The 24,927-nt window shown below is 39.4% G+C and overlaps 1 protein-coding gene across 1 annotated transcript in view; it reads left to right on the plus strand.

Annotated features, from left to right (window-relative positions):
* Positions 1-1,425: 1,425 nt before the first annotated feature.
* The window catches only part of SMPD3 (sphingomyelin phosphodiesterase 3), a 255,911-nt gene continuing 232,409 nt past the window's right edge, over positions 1,426-24,927 (plus strand). Inside the window, exon 1 of the mRNA XM_003758442.3 lies at positions 1,426-1,867. The gene's annotated coding sequence lies outside the window, so the exon portion shown is untranslated. The remainder of the gene's footprint in view (positions 1,868-24,927) is intronic.

Raw genomic sequence — 24,927 nt, forward strand, 5'->3', positions numbered from 1 at the left:
AAAGGATAATGTTGTAAAAAAATTACCCTGGCATGGGTTCTGTCAATAAAAAAAGATATTAAAAAAAAGTTGTCTCCTGCATGAAGAGGAACTGGAAGAAGCACAGTTATGAGGCCTTATCTTTAATACCTTTTTGAAGGATAGATTTTATTTACCAAAAACTAGTCAAGATGTTTATACAGTTGGAAGGAATACTAGCCATCACCGTATGCAACCCCCTCACTAAATAAATGAGGAATGAGAGTTCCATTGGATTATGAGCTAGGTAGATCTCTTCATTTAGGAAACAAGGTTCAGGTAAAGGAAATGAAGCTCCCTAAGATTTTTTTCCCTTTAGAGCACTTTTCTATGCACCTTGTAAATAGGAGTTGCCTAATAAATGTTTGTTGACATCCAGAGTTATCCAGTTGCTGTCAAAATTTAAAGCCAGATGAGTGAAGCAAATCGATTTTAGTAACAAATCCAGGAACTGACAAAACCAGAGGTGCAAGTGGAGAAATGGCATAATTTGGCTTCCAAACAGACCCACCAGGGGAAAAAACATATCAATAATCAGAGACAGGTCTAAAGAGGCAACCCTGGTCCAGGGATCCATAGAATGGAAGGATTTAAAGCTGAAACGAACTTTAGGGATTATCTAACCAGATTCTTTTATTTCACAAGTGAGGAAACTGAGGCTGAAAAAGGTTAATTGACTTTTCCAAGCTACAGCTTTTAGCTAGCAAATTCAGCACTTTTAATGAGGGAATTGCTCTTTCAGTTCCCATAGGAAGGGGTCCTTGTTTGACAAGGGGGGAGGAGCTGATCCATATAGAAAGAACTGACTCAAAGAGAGGAGAACTGATTTGGGGAACAGAATCCTGAATCAGGGGAGGAGTCCTTACTCAGAGAAGAGGGTCCTGGCTCAGGAAGGGAGTTCCAGCTTAGAGGGAGGAGGGGTAGAGCTACAGAGATAGAAGTAGGGAGCTGTCCAAGTAAATTGGGATCCAAAGGAAAAGGCTGGTCCCAGGGAAGAGCACCCAGAACAAGAACAAGGAGATTCGGACTAGGGGTAGGGTCAGGGAGATGGAAGGAATCCTAGCACCAAAAGGAAAACGTGGGACTTTTCATTACTCGGGGGAAGAGAGACCCCTCAGACTGTGCCTCAGTTTCCCCACCTAGTTATGCAAACCTGTAGTCCTGAGACAAGAAGTGTTAGAGCTACCCACCTTCTCCTTTTCCTACCCTCCCCCCCAGCCCCTTGGTTGGCCCTGCCACCCCAGAACTGTCCTGGCTCCGCGGGCATGCCCATCCTGCCTACTCTCCACTCTGCAAGTGCAGGCCTTCTGCTTAAGCAGAGACGCCCAAAACCTCCTTGCTCCCATCCCCGTAGTGCATCCTGGGAAATGCAGTACGCCTCTGGGGGGATGATGCTGCCCAGTAAGCCCACTGTGTCTCCATGAGAACTGCATGTCCCAGAAATCGCGGGGGAAGCCCCGGGGCACGCTGGGGGCTGTGGTCCCAGCCCCCAGCAGCCGCCCCCGGGGATGGGGACCCTGGCTGGGGCTGAGGAGGTGGGGCTGAGACTGTCGAATCCACGGCGACGGGAGGCAGGCTGGGGGGGAGGGGGCCGGTCCAGGGCGGCGATTGGCTGAGGAGACGAGATGCGGGCGGAGCCTGGCGCGGCCGGGCGAGGCGCGGAGCTGTTCAGAGCACCTGAGGTGCTGAGTCCGAGGGAGGCTCCGGGCGCGGAGCCGAAGCTGAGGCCGCCGCCGTCACGCTCACCCGCGGAGGGATGGGAACCGAAGCGAGCCGGGACACTCCGCAGCCTACGAACTGAGAGCCCACCGGCGTCAGGGAGAGAGGCGCCTGCCCACTCGTCTGTCAGGTGAGTGTCCTGCCCACGAGCCTCGCGAGCCGGGCGGGGACGAGCTTCCCCGGGAGCCGGCTCTGGGAGCCACCGCCCGGGACGGAGCTGCCGCCCGGGAACGCACGGCCCGACACCTCGATCCCTCCCGCTCCAAACCCAGAGCCGACCTCCCCTGGGCTGGAAGGCGGCCCGGACACACGCCCCCCAACTGCTCCTTCCAGGGAAGGGACCGGCGAGCTCCCTCCTTTCATACTCATCCAAGGGGGACCCCACCCAACCCCCACCTTGGAGCTACTCTGGCTGAGGACAGGACGGTCAGGAGACCTCCCAGCTCAGCGCGGGATCCCCCAACCCCCATCTCAGCCCACCTGGGAGGAAAAACTGGGGAACTTTCCCCCGCCTCCTTCTCTGTTCAGGGATGAGGGGTACCCCAGCCCCTACCTGGAGCTGCTCTCCCTGGGGGCTGGGGTAGTCAGGAGACCTCTCTGGTTGCGCTTATGGAGGGGGAATAGGGGACCGCCAGCTCAGCCGTCCCAGGAGGGAAAACTGAGGGTCCCCCACCCTCCTTACCCAACTCCCAACTTAGAGCTGCTCTGTCTTTGGGGAGGAATGTGGGTAGGATATAAGGAACAAACCCCCGCCCCCCGCCCCCAGCTGTTTTGTGTGCCGCTATGATGGGGAGCTGTTCTTGCTGTGTGAATGGGGATGGAGGACTGCTGGAAAGGATCTCACATTTCATCCCCGAAGCTTCTGTTTTTGGATGTGGGACTGAAAGAACCCCTGCCCCCGTCTGAATTGCTTTATGTGCAAGATACGGGTCTGAGAAAACCTCGTCCCTCTTTCTCAGTTGCTTTGTCTGTTCTGTGTAGATCGCGCGGTGGGCTGAGGGAGACCCTACACATTAGAGATACTCTGTGAGAAGAGAGAGGAGGACCACCGCCATCGAGATGCTTTTGCTTTTTTCGTTTGGGGTGGGGAGGGCTGAAGGACACCCTACTCTCCCCATCCTCATCTCTCCCTGAGCGTGGGGCTGAAGGTGGAGGGGGGTTCTTCCATTCCCCACATCAGAGCTCGCTCTCCGCCTGGAATTGGGGGTGGGGACAAAGCTGAGAAAGACAGAAGGGACCCGCCCCCCGCCTGGAATCTGCTCTGTCCGAGGACCGAGATGCTGAGGGTGGGAGGAGGGAGACGTTGGGGAAACTCCGCTCTTGGTCTCGGAGGATCTTTTTCAACCCCCCAGTCCCCTATAGTTTTCAGGCAATTCGGCTCCCGAATCCCTTACCAGATTCTCTTTGGAATGAAGGAGCCTGGCACATGAGGGCGGGGCAAAGGTGCAGGCTTCCCTGTGTGTCTTTTTCTCCGTCTTTCCGATCCCACCCCCCCTACTTCTCACCCCCCTCACCTCCTCGGGCTGTGGAACATGTGTCCTAGGCCCCTTAGCTACGGCTTTTCTCGTTGCCAAGTGCCTGAGATTGGAGCCTACTGGATGTCGGGAAGCGGAATTGTTTCTCTCACACCTTCGACGGTGGGCGGGTGCCTTCTGATTAGGACGACCAAAGCTGATCTGTACCACCACCACCCCTCCCAGTGGTCCATCCACTGGTCTGGCTGAAGCTAAGTGGGGTCCGCAAGCCAAGCCCCCTCCTCGCTCCAGGAGCAATTGAGAGAAGAGAGGCGCCAGGAACCGCCCACTTGGGGGAATGTATCTAAAGCCAAGTGGGGAGTTACTTCCGTGCCCAATTCCTTTTTAGTGTTTTCCCATTAGGCTTGTAGGTTTTAATGTTTCGGGCTTCATAAATCAGAGCCCAGGGAAAAAAAACGCTAACAAAAACGATGCAGCCCGTAGAGGCCTTGGAGTGTTTATTTGAATTGGGGTTTCTCCTTTCCGAGAGCTGAAGTGGGTGGTAAATGACAACAAACCATATGCTTCTAAACCCGTCCAGACATAATAGGTGTAATAGGTTGAGGTTTTCCTGATTGCTCTCCTGTGCCTGGAGAATCATGGTTGCTCTGCTGCATTTCAAGTACTGGGGGGGGGGGGGGGGGGGAAACGCTGGTCCTGAGGAAACTCTGAAACAGCCTAACTGCCTGTCTTGGGCTTGCAGAATGAAAATTAAGTTTAAGCTTAAAACGTGCCTTCAGCAAGACAAAAGCAGCCTCACATTCCCCCTCCTGGCTCCTGCAGAAGAAAAGAGGGGAAACCAGAGAGATCTGTTGTGCTCAAATGCAAATACAATCCAATTAACCCACTGACATATGGCCTGAACTCTTTTGCTTTATCCAAAGGGATATCCTATTTGATCATTTCTAAATGTGGGTTTTGGAGATATATCTAAGTGAATTGGAAACAAAGGTATACATTTTTATTTCCTTGGAGGCTGGGGGAGAGGAAAGAGCTGTACCAGCACTCACTATACTAACTCGGCTCTGCAGAAGGGAGCCATCCAGGATTGTTCGGCTAATGAATTGTTGCAAATCTCATTAAGGCAAAAGGGAAGGCAGATCAAACATTTTCATTATTAAAGGCAGCCGATAATTCTAGATTAGCAGCTGCTTTCGCTCCGGTCTTTTTTAATGTTTCTTCTTCTGTCAGCCATTTTTGATCCAAGTGATCTTTTTAAAAATGCCTCTTTTCTACATTTTTTTGTTTGCATTTATGTCAGCATAGAAAGGAAGAAATGCTTTTGGTTGGATGCATGTCTTTAATTCATACATTGGAATTGCTTCTCTTTTTATTTCCTATTTATGCAATTTAGCTTATTGTATGGAATTGAGGAGATAGCTAAAGTGTATTTTCAAGCGAAAATGACACTTTTTTGGAGCCAGTCTCGGGTTTTTGTTGTTTTTTTTTAAAAGCACTTCAATCAGAAAATAGCCTTTCATTTAATCTCTCGTTTAGTTTTCTCAATGGTGGCTGAATTTGTTAAGACCTGTGATTTGACTATGAGCGATATGCTTTGCAGAAAAGCTGAGCCCAGAAGCCTTTCTCTATGGGCTCTATATTTCAATGCAACAGACATAAAAGATTAGTTTGACTTCCAACATCCTTAATTGGTGTTTTTTTTCCCTGAAAAAATGGCTTGATCCTGGAGAATCACTGTGAATGTACGTTACTCTTGAAATTCTGCAGAGCATCCAGCTTCTTCCAGGTATAATAACCCCAGGACTTCCCTCCTGACTCCTTGCCTCAGTAATAAACTTTTCACAACAGTAATAAGGCAGCACTAGGGACAGTGATTAATCATAGATGATTGTTTAGCTTGGCCACTGAATTGTTTTCTCATGTGAATTCATTAGAGGGAGTAAATTGTGAATTCAATCATTGGGATTCTGTTAGAGGTGAAAGGATAGTGAGATTTTGTCTTAATGAAGTTGATAACTGCAAACAATATGTCATAGGTGTGATGGGTCCGCCAAAAAGTTAGTGGTGGTCTCTGGAATAAGGAAGGAGATTGTACCATTCTCTGTAGCCTAAATTGGTCAGATTGGATCCACAGGATTATGTTCATTTCAGGACTCCTCATTTTAGACAGCACATAAATGGACTGGAGCATATCAAGAGGATGTTAACAGAATCATGAGGAGAATTGAAATGTAGGCGAAGATGGTGAAGAAAATAGGGGAAGGTTCAGCCTGGAGAAAAGGAAACTCAGCAGGGACATGACTTGACCCTTGCTTTCAAATATTTGAGGAACTATCACAAGAAAGACGAATTCTACTTAATTCTCTTTGATTTCAGAGGGGAAACTAAAACCAACTGGTGAAAAAGCATAATTTTAGGAGGAAAGTTTTCAATTCAGTGTAGTAAAGAATTTACTAAAAATTGTCCCTACATGGATTGGGATATCTAGAAAAGAGTAAATTCCTATTACTGGAATGTTTTTAATCAAATTTATTTTTTGTAATATTTTAAGTTTCAAATTGTCTCCTTCCCTCCCTCCCCACCCCACATTAGAGATAGCCACCATTTGACACAGTAGATAGATAGATATAAATAGATATAGATATATTATATATGTATATATGTATACTCACAAATATGCATGTATATACACATGTGCACTGTGTACATATGTGTATATTTTACATATATGTAAAACCATACTATGCATTCTTCTATTAATCAGTTCTGGAGGTAGATGGCATCTTCCTTCATAAGTCCTTTGTAGTTTATTTGAGTGTTTATGCTACTCAGAATAACTTAGTCATTCATAGTTGTTCTTGGAACAATATTGTTACTGTATACAGAACTCTCTTGATTCTGCTCATTTCACTTTTCATTATTTCATGAAAGTCTTTCTATGATTTTCTAAAATTAGCCAGTTCATCATTTCTTACACTGAAGATTTTCAAACAGAAACTAGACAATCACTAAAAGAGATGTTTTAAGGGAAATTCTACATTAAGGAGAGATTAAGCCAGATGATGTCTGAAGTGCCAAGATTCCATGATTCTGCTTTATACTTTAGTATTTTGTTGCTGGAAATTAAAACCCTAAAGTAAAGTAATTTCCAGCAACAAAATACTGGTTATTAATTCTACTGGTTATTTATTAATTAATCTACTGGTTATTAATTCTAAAATAAAACATGTAACAAAATACTAATGTAGCTGGACAATATATCTACCGACTATGATTTTAGTTTTAACTTATAAAAAGTATAGTAAATGGGATGCAGGTTGCTAGTTGACACAACACTAGACTCAGAATCAGGAAGATCTGAATTCAAATTCTGCATCAGACTTTTAATAGTTATGTGACTCTGGGCAAATTATTTGATCTCTCTTAATTTCAATTTCTCATCTATAAAAGGAGAATAATAACAGTACCTCCTTTCTGGGGATGTTGTGAGGCTCAAAGGAGACAACATGTGCAAAACACTTTTGCAAACTTTGAAGTGCAATATAAATTTTAGCTATTATTGTGGTTTTGGTTATACTTTAGCTAACCATATGATCTTGTTCAACTTCACTTCTGAGTCTCAGTTTCCTAGCCTGTCAAATAAGAAGATTGGACTAGATGATCTCTAAGTTTCCTTCCTGCTCTTCATTTATGATCTATGAATAGAAAAGTTCACTGCAAAATTTCTTGAAAGTGAGCAGACCACTTGTGTTACTCTGTGAAAAGTCCTTGTTATTTAACATTTGCAGTGACCTCTGCTGGATGGTAGTTAAACCCAAGCCACCTAGTGTCAGCCTTTACTAGAAAGAAAAAAAGAGAAAAATGAGAGCCAAGTTAAGTAAAAGGACAATTATGTCATGACTGCCCAAATATTTATGTAGTTCAAAGATTATTATTGTGCTTTGTTTCTTCTCTCTCTACTTCTGATTGCCTATTGATTATTTCATCTTTCATTAGCCCTTCTGAATGGAAGTTGGAGGAAAGAATTAAAACTGAAGTCATTTGGTACTCAATTTGCAGAGCTGGTTCAAAAATTGGCTGAAGTGAGTTTTAGCTAGATCTTCTCTATGAAAATCAATGATCGATGCTGACCCTATACTATGTGACTGATCCTGGGCTAAGTAGCAAAACAGAGTAGACCCATTAAAAAGAACCAGCTCTAAAGTTCTAGAGTGCTTCCTGAACATTACTGGTGGTTATCTCTGTACTTTGGTGCCATGACAAGACATTTTTGATTTAGGTTCTAAATGGAGAAATGGTTTCAGAAAGATCATGAGTGTCCTTCAAATAACCATATGAGCCCGGTATTTGGGGGTTGTTTTCAGCTACAAAGCAAATAGTATAGAAAGAAGCTATTTTGACTGAATGTTATCCTCTGTCTACTTCCAAATTCACAAATCTCCAGAACCTCTGCAAAGTGGGGACTATTAGGAAGTATGTATACCTATGAAAGATATAACTACTTCTGTGTTTACATAGATTTCTACTGTAAACTAAATTTTGCCCAAGTAGAGCATAAATTACTGAAATATTTAAAGATCTATTTATTTTGCAACTGAAAAAATAAAGTGGTCTTGCTGAACATTGTCTTCAGGTACAAGAATTTAACTTTGTGGAGCAATAGTGGGCTAACTGTTTTGGGAGGTTAGTGGGGGCAGGAAGGAGATGGATTGATTGTAATTGTATTATAATTATAAAAAATTGTATTTTTTCACTCTAATAATGAGAGAAAGGGAAACAGACAGACAGAGTTTGGAGGGGGGGAGGAAGGGAGAGAAGAAGGAGAAGAAGAGCAAGAGCAAGAGCAAAGAAGACTTACTTTCTATTAATCTCTTTCCTAATAAATGATGGGGGTTACGTTTGAATCCATTTACACAAAAATCAACGATAAACTTTTACAAAGTTTAAAAGGAATTCAGTCTTTCCTCTTTACTATTCTCTTCTTTGGTTTTTCTAAAAGCATGTTTCCCAAACTGAAAGGCTAGGAAACCCTGACCAAGCAGACCCAGGTTCTACTCTTAGCTTTGCCAGAATGGTGGGATTTTGGATTAATCCTTGAACATTTGAGGAAGCCTCAATTGTGACTCAGTGAAACCTGCCCAACTCAAGAATGCTCTGAGTACAAGCAAAAATTTGTGCAGTTGTGAAGACTTGAAAGCTCTTCAAAAGAAGGGAGATATGCAAATATCAGGTATTAATCTTACTTTGACATCCATGTGATTTTCATCGAACTCTGTGACTCAGTATTGCAAGGTTTTTAAAAATAAGACTTAATCTTTCCTTTGCCTTATGGCTGCATATGGGGAATGTTTAGCATCAAAGAGTAAAAGCTAAATCGTCTCATAAAATGAACCACCTGCTTATACCAAGCAAAGATTGTTGCGTTCTCTCTCTCTCTCTCTCTCTCTCTCTTTCTCTCTCTCTCCCTCCATCTCCCCCGATCTGTGTGTCTTTCTGTCATCTGCATCTCTCCTCTTTCTCTCTCTACCTCTATCTCTGTCTCTGTTTCTGTCTCTCTCTCTTTTTCTCACTTGCATAAAAACTCCATCACTTAATTTTCCTTATATTCACACCAGAATTATACTAGATCTTTTGTAATCTTATTTGATCTTATTATTAATCCACTTTCACCCAAGGACTTAAGAAGGCATTTGTTAATATTGGATGAAATACCAAAAGACCTTGGCAAATACTATACATTAAAAAACTACTCATTGCTACTGGTTATATCAGGTAGTTTGTGTCTATTGTAAGCCTATGAGAAAAAGATTAGCCAACTCATAAAATAGACTGTTGATCAAAGGCAGAATTGATCAACTTAATATTTATTCCTGATTGGGTTTGTTTTGGGGGGAGGTCACTTTCAAAATTTCTTAAAAAAGACTAGTAGGGCAAGAGTTACAAAGAGAAATTCCATTCAGAATAACTGTTGACAGCATAAAATATTTGGGAATCTATATACCAAAGGAAAGTCAGAAATTATATGAGCAAAATTACAAAAAACTTTCCACACAAATAAAGTCAAGAGTTAAAAAATTGGAAAAATATTAAGTGCTCCTGGATAGGTCGAGCAAATATAATAAAGATGACAATACTCCCTAAACTAATCTATTTATTTAGTGCTATACCAATCAGACTTCCAAGAAAATATTTTAATGACCTAGAAAAAATAACAACAAAATTCATATGGAATAATAAAAGGTCAAGAATCTCAAAAGAATTAATGAAAAAAAAAAAATCAAATGAAGATGGCCTAGCTGTACCTGATCTAAAACTATATTATAAAGCAGCAGTCACCAAAATCGTTTGGTATTGGCTAAGAAATAGATTAGTTGATCAGTGGAACAGGTTAGGTTCACAAGACAGAATAGTCAACTATAGCAATCTAGTGTTTGACAAACCCAAAGATCCTAACTTTTGGGATAAGATTTCATTATTTGACAAACTGGAAATTAGTATGGCAGAAATTAGGCATGGACCCACACTTAACACCGTATACCAAGATAAGATCAAAATGGGTCCATGATTTAGACATAAAGAACGAGATTATAAATAAATTGGAGGAACATAGCATAGTTTATCTCTCAGACTTGTGGAGGAGGAAGAAACTTGTGACTAAAGACGAACTAGAGACTATTATTGATCACAAAAATAGAAAATTTTGATTACATCAAATTGAAAAGCTTCTACACAAACAAAACTAATGCAAACAAGATTAGAAGGGAAGCAACAAACTGGGAAAACATCTTCACAGTTAAAGGTTCTGATAAAGGCCTCATTTCCAAAATATATAGACAATTGACTATAATTTATAAGAAATCAAGCCATTCTCCAATTGACAAATGGTCAAAGAATATGAACAGACAATTTTCAGATGATGAAATTGAAATTATTACCACTCCTATGAGTGTTCCAAATCATTATTAATCAGAGAAATGCAAATTAAGACAACTCTGAGATACCACTACACACCTGTCAGATTGGCTAAGATGACAGGAAAAGATAATGATGATTGTTGGAGGGGATGGGGGAAAACTGGGACACTGATATACATTGTTGGTGGAGTTGTGAATAAATTCAACCATTCTGGAGAGCAATCTGGAATTATACCCCAAAAGTTATCAAACTGTGCATACCCTTTTGATCCAGCAGTGCTACTACTGGGCTTATACCCTAAGGAGATACTAAAGAAGGGAAAGGGACCAGTATGTGCCAAAATGTTTGTGGCAGCCCTGTTTGTAGTGGCTAGAAGCTGGAAATTGAGTGGATGCCCATCAATTGGAGAATGGTTGGGTAAATTGTGGTATATGAATGTTATGGAATATTATTGTTCTGTAAGAAATGACCAGCAGGATGAATACAGAGAGGCTTGGAGAGAATTACATGAACTGATGCTAAGTGAAATGAGCAGAACCAAGAGATCATTATATACGTCAACAGTGATACTGTATGAAGATGTAATCTGATAGAAGTGGATTTCTTTGACAAAGAGACCTAATTCAGTTTCAATTGATCAATGATGCACAGAAGCAGCTACACCCAAAGAAAAAAACACTGGGAAATGAATGTAAACTGTTTGATTTTTGTTTTTCTTCCCAGGTTATTTTTACCTTCTGAATCCAATTCTCCCTGTGCAACAAGAAAACTGTTTGGATCTGCACACATACATTGTATCTAGGATATACTACGACATATTCAACATATATAGGACTGCTTACCATCTAGGGGAGGGGGTGGAGGGTGGGAGGGAAAAATCGGAACAGAAGTGAGTACAAGAGATAATGTTATCCTGGCTGGATTCTGTCAATAAAAAGTTACTATAAAAAAAAAAAAAGACTAGTAGGTTTTGAAAGTTAGAACAAAAGGCCCCAGAATAAACATAATATACTACAGTCTCTTAGACTTTATATTCTGTACCTTAATGCAGACTTACTTTGCAGGAAATCTGAAGATGCTCTTAAACTTGCTAAGTTTATGTTCCCTCTACTTCCCTGTGGACCTATAGGGATGATTCAACCCAACAACCAGTGAGCAGTCTGTAATTGTACCAAGTCCAATTTACAGATCTGATTTCTTCCAGACCTATGGCTGGCACTCCATTAATACAAATTTCACTCCAATCACTCTCTTTATCCATCAGGTTATTATACTGTAAACATTCCACAGATCAGTTGATCTGATCTATCCGTACAAAGTCTGTTCACATGAAAGGGAATTTTTCCCATCCCCACCTTCAAATTCAAGCATTAGCATTCAATAAGCATTAATACTGCTCACTATTAGCTATATACAAGTTACTTCAGTGGTTGGGGGTTTATATTCATGCCAGAAATTCACCTTGTCATTCAAACCTCTAACCTTCTTGGAGACCAAGAGTTCTTGTTTCTGATCTTAACTTAAAATATGGATTATCTTTTTTCATAACCTACTAATCCTTCTCCTTTCTAGCCAAGAGCTTACCAGTTTCAAGTCTCTTTTAATTTCTTGTTTGTTTTTGGTCCGAGATCCTTCAAAGGCAATAATTTATTGCTACCAGCCCCCAATAGTATCCTCCAAAGGATAGGTCTTTCATTCTGAAATATGCTGAAATAAGGTGAGAGAATCCTGTTTTCAAAATGCTGATGGTGGAGTACAAAATAAATTTAATTATACTGAAGTGGAAAAGGGTAAGCCCCTGATAGGAGAGAAAAGAAACAAGAATTAAGGATGTAAAGTGAAAGAGTTCCCCAGCAATCTTTATCTGGTCAAATGCAGAATAATATTATGCATTCAATTAGAGCAGATAAGAAGTATCATAGGATCAGAGATTTTAAATTGGAAAGATTCATAGAGGTCATCTATTCCAGTTATAGATGAGTAAGTTAAAAGACTCAGAAGGTGAAGTAACAAATACCCAAGATCACAATCCAGAAAGTGTCTTCTTAATAGTGACAGGTTATTGCAAAGTGGTTTAACCTCTTTAGGAAAGTTGTTTTATTTTCAATATTTTTAGTTCAATGGAAAGGAAAAAAAAATACAATATAACTGACTTGTAAGGACTTTGTAGGCATGTGCTCATCACACCTGCAAACCATCCAGAGAGTATTCTGGGTTTGGAACTGCAACAAAAACAGAAATATAAACATCCTCACTGCTGAACCAACTAGGAGTCCATAAGATAAAAATCATAGATGTTTAGAGCTAGAAAGGATGGTAGAGATCATCTAGTCAATGATGTCAAACTCGAATAAAAATGGGCGTAAGGATCCCTGCTGGCGTACTGGAGATTAAGTGGCAGATTCCCAGAGAGAGGAAGCCATCTACTCAAGGATACTATCTAGCTAGTGAGTGGCAGGGTCTGGGCTACAGTCTAGACCACCAGACTCTCAGTACAATATATTGTCCATTGTGCTATTCTGCTATTCTCTGACCTTAAATTATTTAGAGGATTGGTTTCCATCAAATTGTTTCTTTAGTTTGCATTTGACTCAAAACCAAAAGAAAGAGAAGGAAAATGAAAAGAGATTTTAAAGCTGAATGATCAAATGAAAAATATGGCATGCTCCCACTTAGCAGATGTTATCTGTAGGCTGCAGCCTCAGTGGAGCTATGAACTGGACACGTTGTTGGAAGACTGGATCTGGGCAAAGTGAAGTAGAAAACTGAGACTGGTACCAATCAGATTCCAATTTTACAAGTTATATTACTTAACACTCATCAATATTTCAGGGAGATGTGATTTCATCAGTACGGGCACTCCTTTCACTGCTGAAGAGTATGACCTATTTGCAGCTTAGTAAAGGGTCTTCACGAGTTGCTGTGGTCACAAAAGACATTGCCTGATAGCCACTCCAGTTAGTGAAGCTGGACCTCTTAAAACAGATCCATCACTGGGCCTATAGTCAGACCTTTCCAGTTTGGTAAGTAACCTGCCAGAATTTGCATTTCACTGGCATGGTCTTTGAGAACTCAGGGTCATGTCCAAGATATGATGAGGCTGAGAGCAGAGTTACTTAATTGGGGCCATCATTAAAAGCATTTTTAAATACCTATTTATGTGTGATGTTATACAAGTCTCTATGCCAAGTGAATAAGTAAATATGACCCCCAATCTCTAGCAGATGTAATGGAGAAATATTAAAATACAATTTGAATAAACATAACTAAATGAAAATGCAAAGTGAGTACATAATAAATACTAGCTCACATTTATTTAGTTATTTTTAAAGTACTCTCCTTACAACCATCCTGGGGGCAAGTAGTGCAAATTCTATTCCCATTTTATAGATGAGGAAGTCAGCAAAATTGATCCAGTGCTTTATTATAGCATGGAAGTATCCTTGCTTGGGATTTTCTGTTTGCGTAAGAAATGGCTCTTCTCATCAGATGCACTGAGTAAAGAAGGTTGTGTTTGTTTGTTTGCTTTTGTACTAAGCAACTACTAGGAACTGAAGATCCAAGTCAGTGGAGGTTGTGTTCTGTATCTGTGGAGACAGTACCTATACCAGTGAAAACTTGATTCTATTATGTATTAAGAATGCACAAACGAACAAACTAAAGGACATAAACATGAAGTAACCTTTCCCAGAATCTCATAAGGTGGGTTAGTGGGAGTCAGGACTAACAGTGTTTTTTGTCTCCAAACTGGTGGATAAAGCCAATAATTATATCACTACAGATATAGAAAAACAGTTTTAAAAACCTAGGAACCAAGTTCCTATGTCTGAAGATGTAAACAATATTTTATATCTGTAGTGATTCACCTCTCTGTTAGAAGAATGTTCATTATAACTCGTCTGAGTTAAATTAACTTTTTAGCCTTTATTTTTAGTATTGTTTTGATTTACTTTGTTATAGTTATTGCCTTTATCATTTTTATTCTTTCTTCACTCTTTATCCGTTTGTATAAGTCTTCCTATGTTTCTCTAACACTTTCATTTCCATGCTTATATCACTATAGATATAGAAAAACAGTTTTTAAAACCTAGGAACCAAGTTCCTATGTCTGATGATGTAAATTGTAGAGGGTTGAAACTCTTGAGTCGATGCACTGAGATCAGGACAGCCAAGCACTTGAGACTAACTACTGATTGGACAACACTCTATGGGCATATGCTTGGAAAATGGTCCTTCCCACTATCCCATGCTGACTCCATGATTGGTGTATACAGAGAATTGTAAGAGGGACTAGAGGGTGGGGTAAGACTAGCCAGAGTCACTAGCCAGAGTCACTTTGGTGGTGGATGAGGAAGGAGATTTGTGGAGATTCTGCTTCCATCCCCTTCACTTCTCCCCCTAAAGACCAAGAATAAAGATCAAGGACTTTTGTTTATCCTGATTCCAGCTGATTCTAAGGTATCCTGGGTGCTAGCGCGGTCATCACAATAAACAATATTCTATATCTGTAGTGATTCACCTCTCTGTTAGAAGAATGTTCATTATAACTCATCTGAGTTAAATTAACTTTTTAGCCTTTATTTTTAGTATTGTTTTGATTTACTTTGTTATCGTTATTGCCTTTATCATTCTTATTCTTTCTTCACTCTTCATCAGTTTGTATAATTCTTCCTATGTTTCTCTAACACTTTCATTTCCATGCTTTCTTAGTGTTATAATATCCCATTACATTCAAATATCCCAATTTGTTCAACTATTCCCCAATTAATGTGAGTTCTTAAGAAATATACCAATAGAATCCAAACTCTTTCAGGACCTACCAAGCTTTAAAGGCTGTGAATATAGGCTATAGAAGGAAATGTCTCTATTATTCAAAGACTGACTTATTTAAATGGATTTTCTCATCAGATGCACTGAGTAAAGAAGGTTGTGTTTGTTTGTTTGCCTTTGGCCTAAGCAACTGCTAGGGACTGAAGATCCAAGTCAGGGGAGGTTGTGTTCTGTATCTGTGGAGACAGTAGCCACACCAGTGAAAATTTGATTCTGTTATGTCTTAAGAATGCACAAACGAATAAACTAAAGGACACAAACATGAAGTAACCTTTCCCAGAATCTCATAGGGTGGGTTGGTGGGAGTCAGGACTGTTAACACAGGTGTTTTTTGTCTCCAAACTGGTGGACTTTTATCAGATCACACTACATTATGTACTGGTACATTGCCCTGTTCAATTACTTAAGGGATTTTTTTCTAGAGGAGATAGAATTTCAATAGTTATGTAATATATTGTCATTAACCTGTTACATTTTTATGGTTTCTCTGTTTGGATTTATCACTCAGTCTTCCTCCCTTTGCCTCTCATGATATAGATTCTAAGTGGTTCTAGAGAATAACTTTGCTTCATTTGACTTTTTTTTTTTACATGAAGCTCTGTTTTCCCCGGGAGTGTCTACTTGAATAACAACTTAGATTTAAAAGGATCTCTTAGTGAAAATTTCTAAAGACTTTTGATGCACTATAAAATTTTCCCCTTTCATTTAAAACCAGGTGGAGCTTTTTCCATGAGATGATTTAGGGAGAAAGAAAATATATATTGTTCTCAATTGTGTTTATCCTGAAATAATGACCTGTCTTCTAAGGGTTCCTCCTGAAGAGACCTTTCCAAACTCCTTCACATAAGATATAACACTAAATTAAGGGGGACATCAACACAGAAATAGAGACACCCAGTATTTTAAGCAGTGCCTATTGAGTCAGATTAGTAGTAAATTAATCATACTCTGTTATGTCTTTTCCTTTAAGACCTTTATTTTCAGATCACAGAAAAATCCCTTAAGCCCTAGACACTTATTTTTATACTTCAAAAAATTTGATTTCAATAGTGTGGGCTATTCCTTTCACTAATGCAGATTGTAACCCTTCCTTTCTTTCATAAACTCCTGTCTATGAAGTTGCTGTAGCCAAAAAATTCATCATGTGGTGACCAACCTTCTGATGCTGAGCCTCCCCACACAGGCCTTGAAAAATTGATATCTAGGCCATCAATAGGGTTCTTCTGGCTTGTTAAGTCCTGCTATAGCTCACATTTTTCTTGAGAATATTTTAGAACCTAGCATTCCTTCCATATCATGACAGAGAATTGGAAAGTGGAAGTATAAGTATGAAACCTAATTATGTATTTAGAAATCCATGATTTCATTAATATAAACAATTTCCAAAGAGGGAACAATGCAGATTGATGCTTTTGTAGCTTTTGATGATTTCTATTTGGATCTGACACTGCTGGCTTACAGAGGTAAGTTGACTTAGCCAGGATCACACAGTTCTGCTGAACTTCAATCCTAAGTCATCCTGATGTCTGAGATCAGCTCTCTTATCTACTCTACCATACTATCTCTCATTTATTTAATGCCTCAAAATCGTCCCAATTAACCAAACATTAATTAGTCACCAATTGCATGTGAGACGCTGTCCTCAATGCACAAAGACAAAAATGAAATCGGCCTAGTCTTCAAGGAACTAATATTCAACTGAGGACATATAATGTGGATGCACATAAATAATTCAATGAATTTATTGATGATATATCAAGATACCAATGAATTAAATCAATTTATTAAGCAATTTTGATGTGCAACACCACTATGGTAGGTACTAAAAAAAAGAACAGAAGTCCCTGCCCTCTACTGTAAAACAACACTACTACTGTGTGAATATAACAAATATGGAACAGCTAAATACAAAGCCATTGAGTAGGGAGAGAGTACCAATAACTGGAAGTCTGGGGATGGGGATCAAGGAAACTTGAAGGAAGCTAGAGATTCTAAGAGATGAAGAAAGAGCATTTAAGACATGAAGAACAGCCTATGTGAGGGTATAGAGAGAAGAAATAATCAAAGCTATTCTAGTAAATATTTAACAATTAGCTCCCCCCCCAAAAAAATATATCCTTTTAAATTTAATCTACATTATTAACATTTTCCCCACAGCTTTTTGAAGTCTAGACAATCCACAAAATAATAAATCAAACTCTGATCAGTAGAATTGGGCAATTTCCAAGATGCCAATTCTCATGCTGAAGATTTAACGATCAGCTTTCCTGAGCCAGAATGAGCTGGCACTAACACATCCCTAGGGAGCATGCTGAATTTAAGAGAAAAGCCAGTAGGCCAATTTAACTAGATCATAGAGTGGGTAAAGAAGAGTCATATGAAAAAAGTTTGGTAAAATATCTGGGGCCCAGACTACAAAAAGATTTCAAATGACAAAAACAAAGCTAGATTCCATAGAGGCCTAAAGGGAACCACTGAAAAAGCCTTTTGATCAGGGGAATGACTTACTCAGACTTATGCCTTAAAATCTGATAACTGTGATTAGAAGAGGAAGAGATAGAAATGGAGAACCAATTAGAAACCTTATTTAACTTATAAGCTAGGTAAGAGTAGTGAGAGCCAGAACCAGAATGATCCCATCTCTAGAGAGACAGAGACAGATATGAAAGATGTTCTGGTATTAGAATCAGAACTTGCTTTTTTAAGTGACTGATTGCATATAAGGACTGAGTTAACAGGAAAAGAGAAGGATAACTTAGGTTGAATGCTCAAGTGAGTGGAAGGATGATGTTCTTGACATAAACAAGAAAGGCTGCAGGAGAAGGTTTAATGGGGATAAAGTAATAAGTTAAATTTGGGAAATTTTCAATCCTGGAGTTTTCAATCAAGGAGTTTTCAATCCTGCAGGAACATTTAGAAGGAGATGTCTCACAGGCAGTTGGCAACTGAGAAGATTAAGGTTGATCTTGTATCATTTTCTTATTGATCCTATTTACAAGTAATTGATTTTGTCTTGTAACTGCTTAAATCATGGTTCTTTGTTTCTGAACTTAGTTCCACTTATATTTTATATAATGGGTCATAATGACTTATAATAGTTAAGTTTAAAAATCAAAATATCCTGCTAATCACTGATCTATTCTTGCCTCAAAGAATTTTGCTAATTTGGGGGAGTGTGTGTGAAAGAAAGGGGTTGGACCTAATATCTTTATTCCACCACTCTATTTAAGGATATCTAACTTAGTGTCCAAAAGTTTGGGGTGCTGCCTTGCATTTGGACTCAAACAGTGAGTACTTCTTAGTCTCATGAGAGAAGAACAGGGGTCATTGCTAACTCTACCATAGCCAAACTTCCAATTAATCATGTTCCCTGTGCCTCAGCTTTATAACCAATCATGTTTTTTTTTAATAACTTTTAATTGACAGAACCCATGCCAGGGTAATTTTTTACAACATTATCCCTTACACTCACTTCTGTTCCGATTTTTCCCCTCCCTCCTTCCCTCCACCCCCTCCCCCTGTCCCCAGATGGCAAGCAGTCCTATATATGTTAAATAGGTATAACCAATCATGTTGCCCTTATTCCTGTGATGTCATCTACCCTGATCTGTTCTTTGTGCTGTATTCCCCCAAACCCGTAAAACATTTTGGCATTAATGGAGTCAAGCCATTAACCCATTTATTGGCAGGTGACATAGTTCTTCTATAAATGTTATTTTGCTCAGAGATCTGCCTTAATTTACCTTTTTGTTAAAATCTCAAATTTCATACAAGATTGGAATTCAGGAGAGGGATTAGTGGGAGATTGAGAGTAGAGTATGTGTCTGGCAGTCATCTTAGAAATGATTATTGAATCCATGGATCAAACAAGGTCACCAAAAGAAAAAGTGTAGAGGATTTTTCTCCAAACCTTCAATGGGTAGGAGACTGATGATTATCTAACAAGGGACACTGAGAAATAGTCATGGAACTAGGAGGACAACAAGGAGTGAGCTACATCATGAAAACTAAAGAGAGTATCTAAAATTAAGGGGTGGTTGATAACGCCAAAAATCTGTAGCAGTCAAGTAGGATGAAGATTTAGAAAATGTTTTCAGAGAAGTTCCAATTGATTGATAGGGTCATAAGACTCTACTGGTTGAAAAGATAGTAGGAGGTGAGGAAGCCATAGTCTGATGGACTCAGTAATTAGGTCAGGAAATGGCAAACTTCACCCCTACCAGTTGGATATATCAGCCTGGGAACTAAGAGGGAATTCCAGGCATGGACATAAACGTGTTTGGGGAAGACAAGTTGAGTCAAACAAATGGTTAGCTCCTTGGCAATCCATACAGTTAGCTCCTGATGGAGTATGATTTTTCTGAACTGAACTTTTATTTGGATAACCAATCTATTTCCCCACTTTACTGAACCCTAGAATTAAATATTGCCTCCCAAACCCTGGTATCAGCCTGATGTGACTTTTTGCTATAAACTTGTTTTCCTTCCAATTTGGACTCTATTCCTTTACCTTAGATGATGATTGCTCTTTCCTCACCCCACCTCACCCCAGGATAGTTTATTTTGCCTTGAGCAAATTACTATATTTAAGTCTATCTATTACAGTTTTATATTGTTTTAGTACTTTCACATTCCAATTACTTTGTAGTCTTAGTGTTTTTCATTTCTGGGCTCAGGTTTTGCTCCCACTAGCAGAACTGTTATTTAAAAAAAAAAAAAATCACAATAGAGAGCCAAGTTAAAATGGATGGAGATTCTTTGTTTACTTCAGATGTGCTGAAGAAAGAAACATTGGGACAAAACTTGTATTATAATGATGATGCATTTCCAGGAAGCCATTCTCCTAAAGATTTGTCTGTTCAATCAACAAAAAATAGAGGATTGTGCCCAACCCAATGACTTCGGGATTTGCTCAATATTCTATTTGAATCCTTCAATATTCTATCTGAATCCTAAATAACTGAATATAAAAACCCCTAGATTGTGACCAAATACTTCTCTGTTTCATTGTGGCTGTACAAACATGACCAGTCTCTTGACATCATAGGCAAAGAGAATAAATACTGTACAGATGTTATCTGCTTCTAATGAGAATTAGAACTTTATTTGCTCTTGGAGTTTTTCCCTAAAATATTAACATATAGATAAATGCCAGAGAAGAAGACCTTGATCTGTTGAAATATTGGAAAAATTAGTTTAAGAATTTGGCTCCTGGGTTATTATTGTATATCAAAACCAATTAAATAGTGTGATAGAATGAGTACTAGACTTGGAAAGAGTCAGTTCCAGCTTTGCAATCCACTACCATTGTTCCTTTTTCTTGTCATCATTATTATCATTATCGTCATCATCCTCACCATCCTCATCCTCCTCATGGCTGGCAGCATAGAATAGGAGAGAGAGTACTAGAATTGGAGTCAGGAAGACCTGAGTTTGAAAATTGCCTCATCTATACAATGGGGATAATTCTAGCACTTACTTCACAGGATTGTTTTGAGTATATACCTTCATGATGCTTTCCACATCTATCTCCCTTCCACATGTGTCTTACTGCCATTCCCTCTAAATCAGACTCTCATTACCCCTTTCCCTGATTATTGCAATAACTCCCAAATTGGTCTTTCCATCTCTAGTTTCTTCCTACACCAATTCATTTTATACAATGCTGCCAGATTAAGCTTTCTAAAAACAAAGTTGTTATCCAGGGCTCCCTTACTCAAAAACTTTCTCCTTAATGGTACTAATAACTTGTTATTTCAGTCAGGTCTGACTCTGAATGACCCCATTTTGAGTTTTTCTTGGCAAAATTACTGGAGTGGTTTGCTATTTCCTTTTCCAGGAACTGAGTTACCCAAGGTCACACAGTAAATGTCTGAGGCCACATTTGAACTCATGAAGATGAGTCTTCCTGATTCCAGGGCTCATGTTCTTTTCACTGCACCACTTAGCTGCCCAAACAAACAATAACAAATTCAAAACTCTCTATAATGTCAATGGCAAAGAAGGGGATGAGGGAAAAGGAGAACCAAAAATGACTCCAGTATTTCAAACCTTGGTACTAGAAGGATAATGATGGCATCAATAATAATAAGCAAGTTGCGAAGAGAGGCAAGTTTGGAACAGAAGAGAGAGGGAAGGGAAATAATAATATGTTCAAATATACATATATTTAATCTGATATTTGGACAGGATATTGAAATAGAAGTATCTATCTGGTAGTTGTAAATACAAGGCTAGACTTTAGGAGAGAAAGCGAAGCTAGATACTTAGGGAGTTGTAAAAGGTTGAAAAGTGAGTGAATGAAGATGAAACAGTCAGTAAGCATAAACTACTCTTTTGAAATTGAGCAGAGGAGAGAGGAGAGATGAAAGATGGCATATGGGGATAGGCACAGTCAAGTGTGGTTGTGGGTGGGTGGGCATGTGTGCATGCATGCTCAAAAGATATGAGAAACCTGAGAATATTTGCAAGAACAAGGAATAATACAATAGAGAAGGAGAAATCGAAAATGAGAAAGAAAAAGAAAAGCAAGTTCCCTGTGGAAAAGGGAAAATATTGTAATACCAGAGAAATTGAGATAGACAGAGATGGGTTTTAAAACTTTAATGTGGAGAGTTTAGCCCATTCAGTTGAATGGGACTCTTGTCCAAAGCATTCAGTGCAGATGAACCAGGGCAAGGAACTTATCTAGAGTTTAGCCAACTAGGGTTTGATAGGGGAATCAAAAGCTGATAGGGGGGACAAAGTCACTAGAAGGATGGACAAACCATAATTCCAGGAAAGGATCACAACTTAATCCTGATAGGATAGAAGTCAAGATAAAAAGGTCAAGGGCAGGAAACAGGGAGGTGAGGGGCAATACTCAAAAAGAGAGGGAATTATCTTTGCAAGGATTGAGATAAAGCATCTGGAGTTTATGACACAATGGTATGTAAAACTCAATTTCCAGTTCTAATGTCAAGGAAGAGAGGGATGGCTACCATCACAACATATCTAGTACCTAACAATACTTTATCAAGAATATACATGGAGACATTGACCTTAGCAAGAAGGAGAGTTACATAATCCTCTGAGGTGGAGGAAAGTAGAGGATTAGTCATGTTGTAGAGAGTTTTTGAGATATGGAGGACAAAACTTAAGGAGCTCATGATAAATTCCCCCAAGACCACAATTAATTAGAAAATAAGGATATCTGCTGAGAAAAGGGAGGGTAGAGGTGGATCTGGGTACTTGAGAAGAAAGAATTCAAATTGAGTAATACTAGCCAATACAAACCAATGGGAGGACTGTAATAAGGGGCCAATCAAAGGAAATAAAAGAACCATTGTAGAGTTAAGGATAAGCTAGTTAAATTTAGAAAACATAATTGGTAGTAGGTCTAGTCAATACACTTTCCTGACTTTCCCCAAGAGAAACAACTCATGAGGAGGAGAGAAGGATAATGAATGTGCCAAGTGATTCAGGACTGAGCATCAGCAGGACAAGGGAGAGAAGGATAGAAAGTAATTATTTCATGAAATGATTAAAGATCCAAGACTATGATGAAAGGAAAGTAATGCTAGAAGGATGCTTGTCAAGGAACTTGGACATCTGGATGAGGACAGAGAATAGGTTTAGGACAAAGGAATAAGTGGAAGTTCTGTAAATGATCAGTGAGGGAAACTTCAGAGTTTAGGATCTTGGAAGAAGAACAATGTTTGATTGTGGCAAGTCTTTTGAGTGTCTAAGAATAGAAATAGAAGTCATGATTATCTGCCTATGAATAAGCCAAACTCCAGTCAAAGTGTTTCCCAAATAAGCCCCAAGTTTTCCAGATTTTTGCTCACTTTCTCTCTGGCCCCAGCATGTCTACCCGTAAAATTCCTTACCATTCTTGAAGTCCAAACTCAATACTACTTCCTTTGGGAGGTGTTTCCCATCTCATCTCAATGAACCATCTTTCTTCTCTAAGTCAACACTGTATTTTATTTCCTTCTTTTTTATGTTACTGCTACATCCTACTGCCTAGTATAAATATGCTGGTAATTCTTTTATCCTCTCCATTTGCCTGTAAACCCCTTAAGGGACTAGGTCTTATTCAACTACTCCATCACTCCATCCCAACCCCATAAATCCAGCATAATATTATGTCCTGCTCTATTCTCAAAAGTTAATATTCAATAAATATTTGGTCATCCAAATTACTTTCTTAACTATCTAATATTTATTTGGCTACTAATTGATTTTTAAATTATGCATATGTATGTATAGTTATATTTTATCTCCTGGCCTGAAACCTTTTGTTTACAAAAGGTGAGGACAATACGGACACACTCAAAATTTCAGAGCTAGAGCTTCACCCTCACCAAAAAGGGAAGAGACAAAGGCTCTCAAAATTTTATAATGTTTTTAGTGTTGATCTATGCTATTCAGAATAGTCTGTCCTTTCAAGAGTTAGAGTTTGGTGTGAGTAGATCTGAGAAAATAGGTGGAGATAAGACTCTGAAAGTCAATTAATCAATAATAAACAAATACTTATTAAGCATCTAGTATGTACCTGTGACTATTATATATCTAGAGAGGATGGTCAGAACCTCACCAATGTCTTGTGTGGTTCACAATTTGGCCTTGTATTCCTTGGGAACCAGGATCCAGACTGCCTATAAAAGGAGATCTGAACTGCCATGACAGATGCTGCATATTTGGTCTAAAAACCAGGTCTTTCATCACAAAGTTCAATCCTCTGAAAAAGAGAAGGTCAGCTGGCATCTTTGCAACTGATCATGACATCATTGATGAATTTATAATATGCACTATGACTAATTAAGTGTCTTGATCAAGTCCATTCCACTCACTTTATTCCTCTTCAGTCAATCTTGTCCCTTAGACGAGGGAATGCAGCCAATCATCAACTTACATGGGTCACAATATTAGAAAGAAATCTTTTACTTCCAAGAAAGGGATTTCCAACAGACAAGACCTGGCATCCTGTAACATCCATGATGCATCTATCTAGAAAAAGAAGGGCTCAATTAATAAAAAACATTTATAAAGTACCCACAACATGCGAAATCTTGAGAATACAAGTACAAGAAAAGGACATCCCTGTCTACAGGGAACTTACAATTTAATGGGGGGGAGGAGGGGGCAGATAATACACAAAAGGAAGGAAACTGAAAAGGAGGGAAGAAGGCACATAGGGGTATAATGGGAAAGTCCAAAAGAGTACAGCCAAATGAGAGAGAAAAGATGTCTAGCCTGGGCACTCATCTTAAATGGAAGTTTTGGGAGGAACTGCCTCCTCAGCCATCCAGAGAAATCCTAGGACTGGTGAGGTATAAGTTCCAGGGCTGATAAGGTTGCCAGTAGGATGATGGAGAAATCCAAACACATGCAGCTAAGTAGGGAAAAGGGATAATCTATTTCCTTCGGAAAAGTTTTGGTGCTAATTATGGCTGAGAGTTTGGGGAATTTATCCCAATCCAACAGTTTTCACTCTGCCTAGGGGAATACAAGTTTTACAGTGGTAGCCCACGTCATCATAAATCTATGCGCAGGAGTCACAAGAATTTAATTATTATAATTAATGACATTCTGTTTCACTCACAATTACCAATTGATCCAAAACCGCTAGTGGGATATTTGGTGACAATCAGTTACAATTGTATTGACTGGCAGGTAATTAGCCAGACTAGCTAATTAGGCCATTTTTTTTTTAAACTAAAAATAGGAGGTAGGCCCCAACCAAGGCTTAGGCTCTAGACATATAAGACTTAGAACTAGAAGGCCTTGGAGCTTATCTTGGCCTAAAGCCTTCATTTTCCCAAAGAGCAGATTGAGACTAAAGATACTCCACATGCTCAAGATCACATGGGAGGGAAACGGCCCAATCCACAAACTAACCAGGTCCTCCAGATCCAATCTCCATTTCCCCATTCCACATGGCCTCATCGCCCTGAAGGCCAAGGATTCAGGTCATGCTGGCTCTTAA

Source organism: Sarcophilus harrisii, chromosome 2 (genome assembly GCF_902635505.1).
Source record: "Sarcophilus harrisii chromosome 2, mSarHar1.11, whole genome shotgun sequence".
NCBI lineage: Eukaryota > Metazoa > Chordata > Mammalia > Dasyuromorphia > Dasyuridae > Sarcophilus > Sarcophilus harrisii.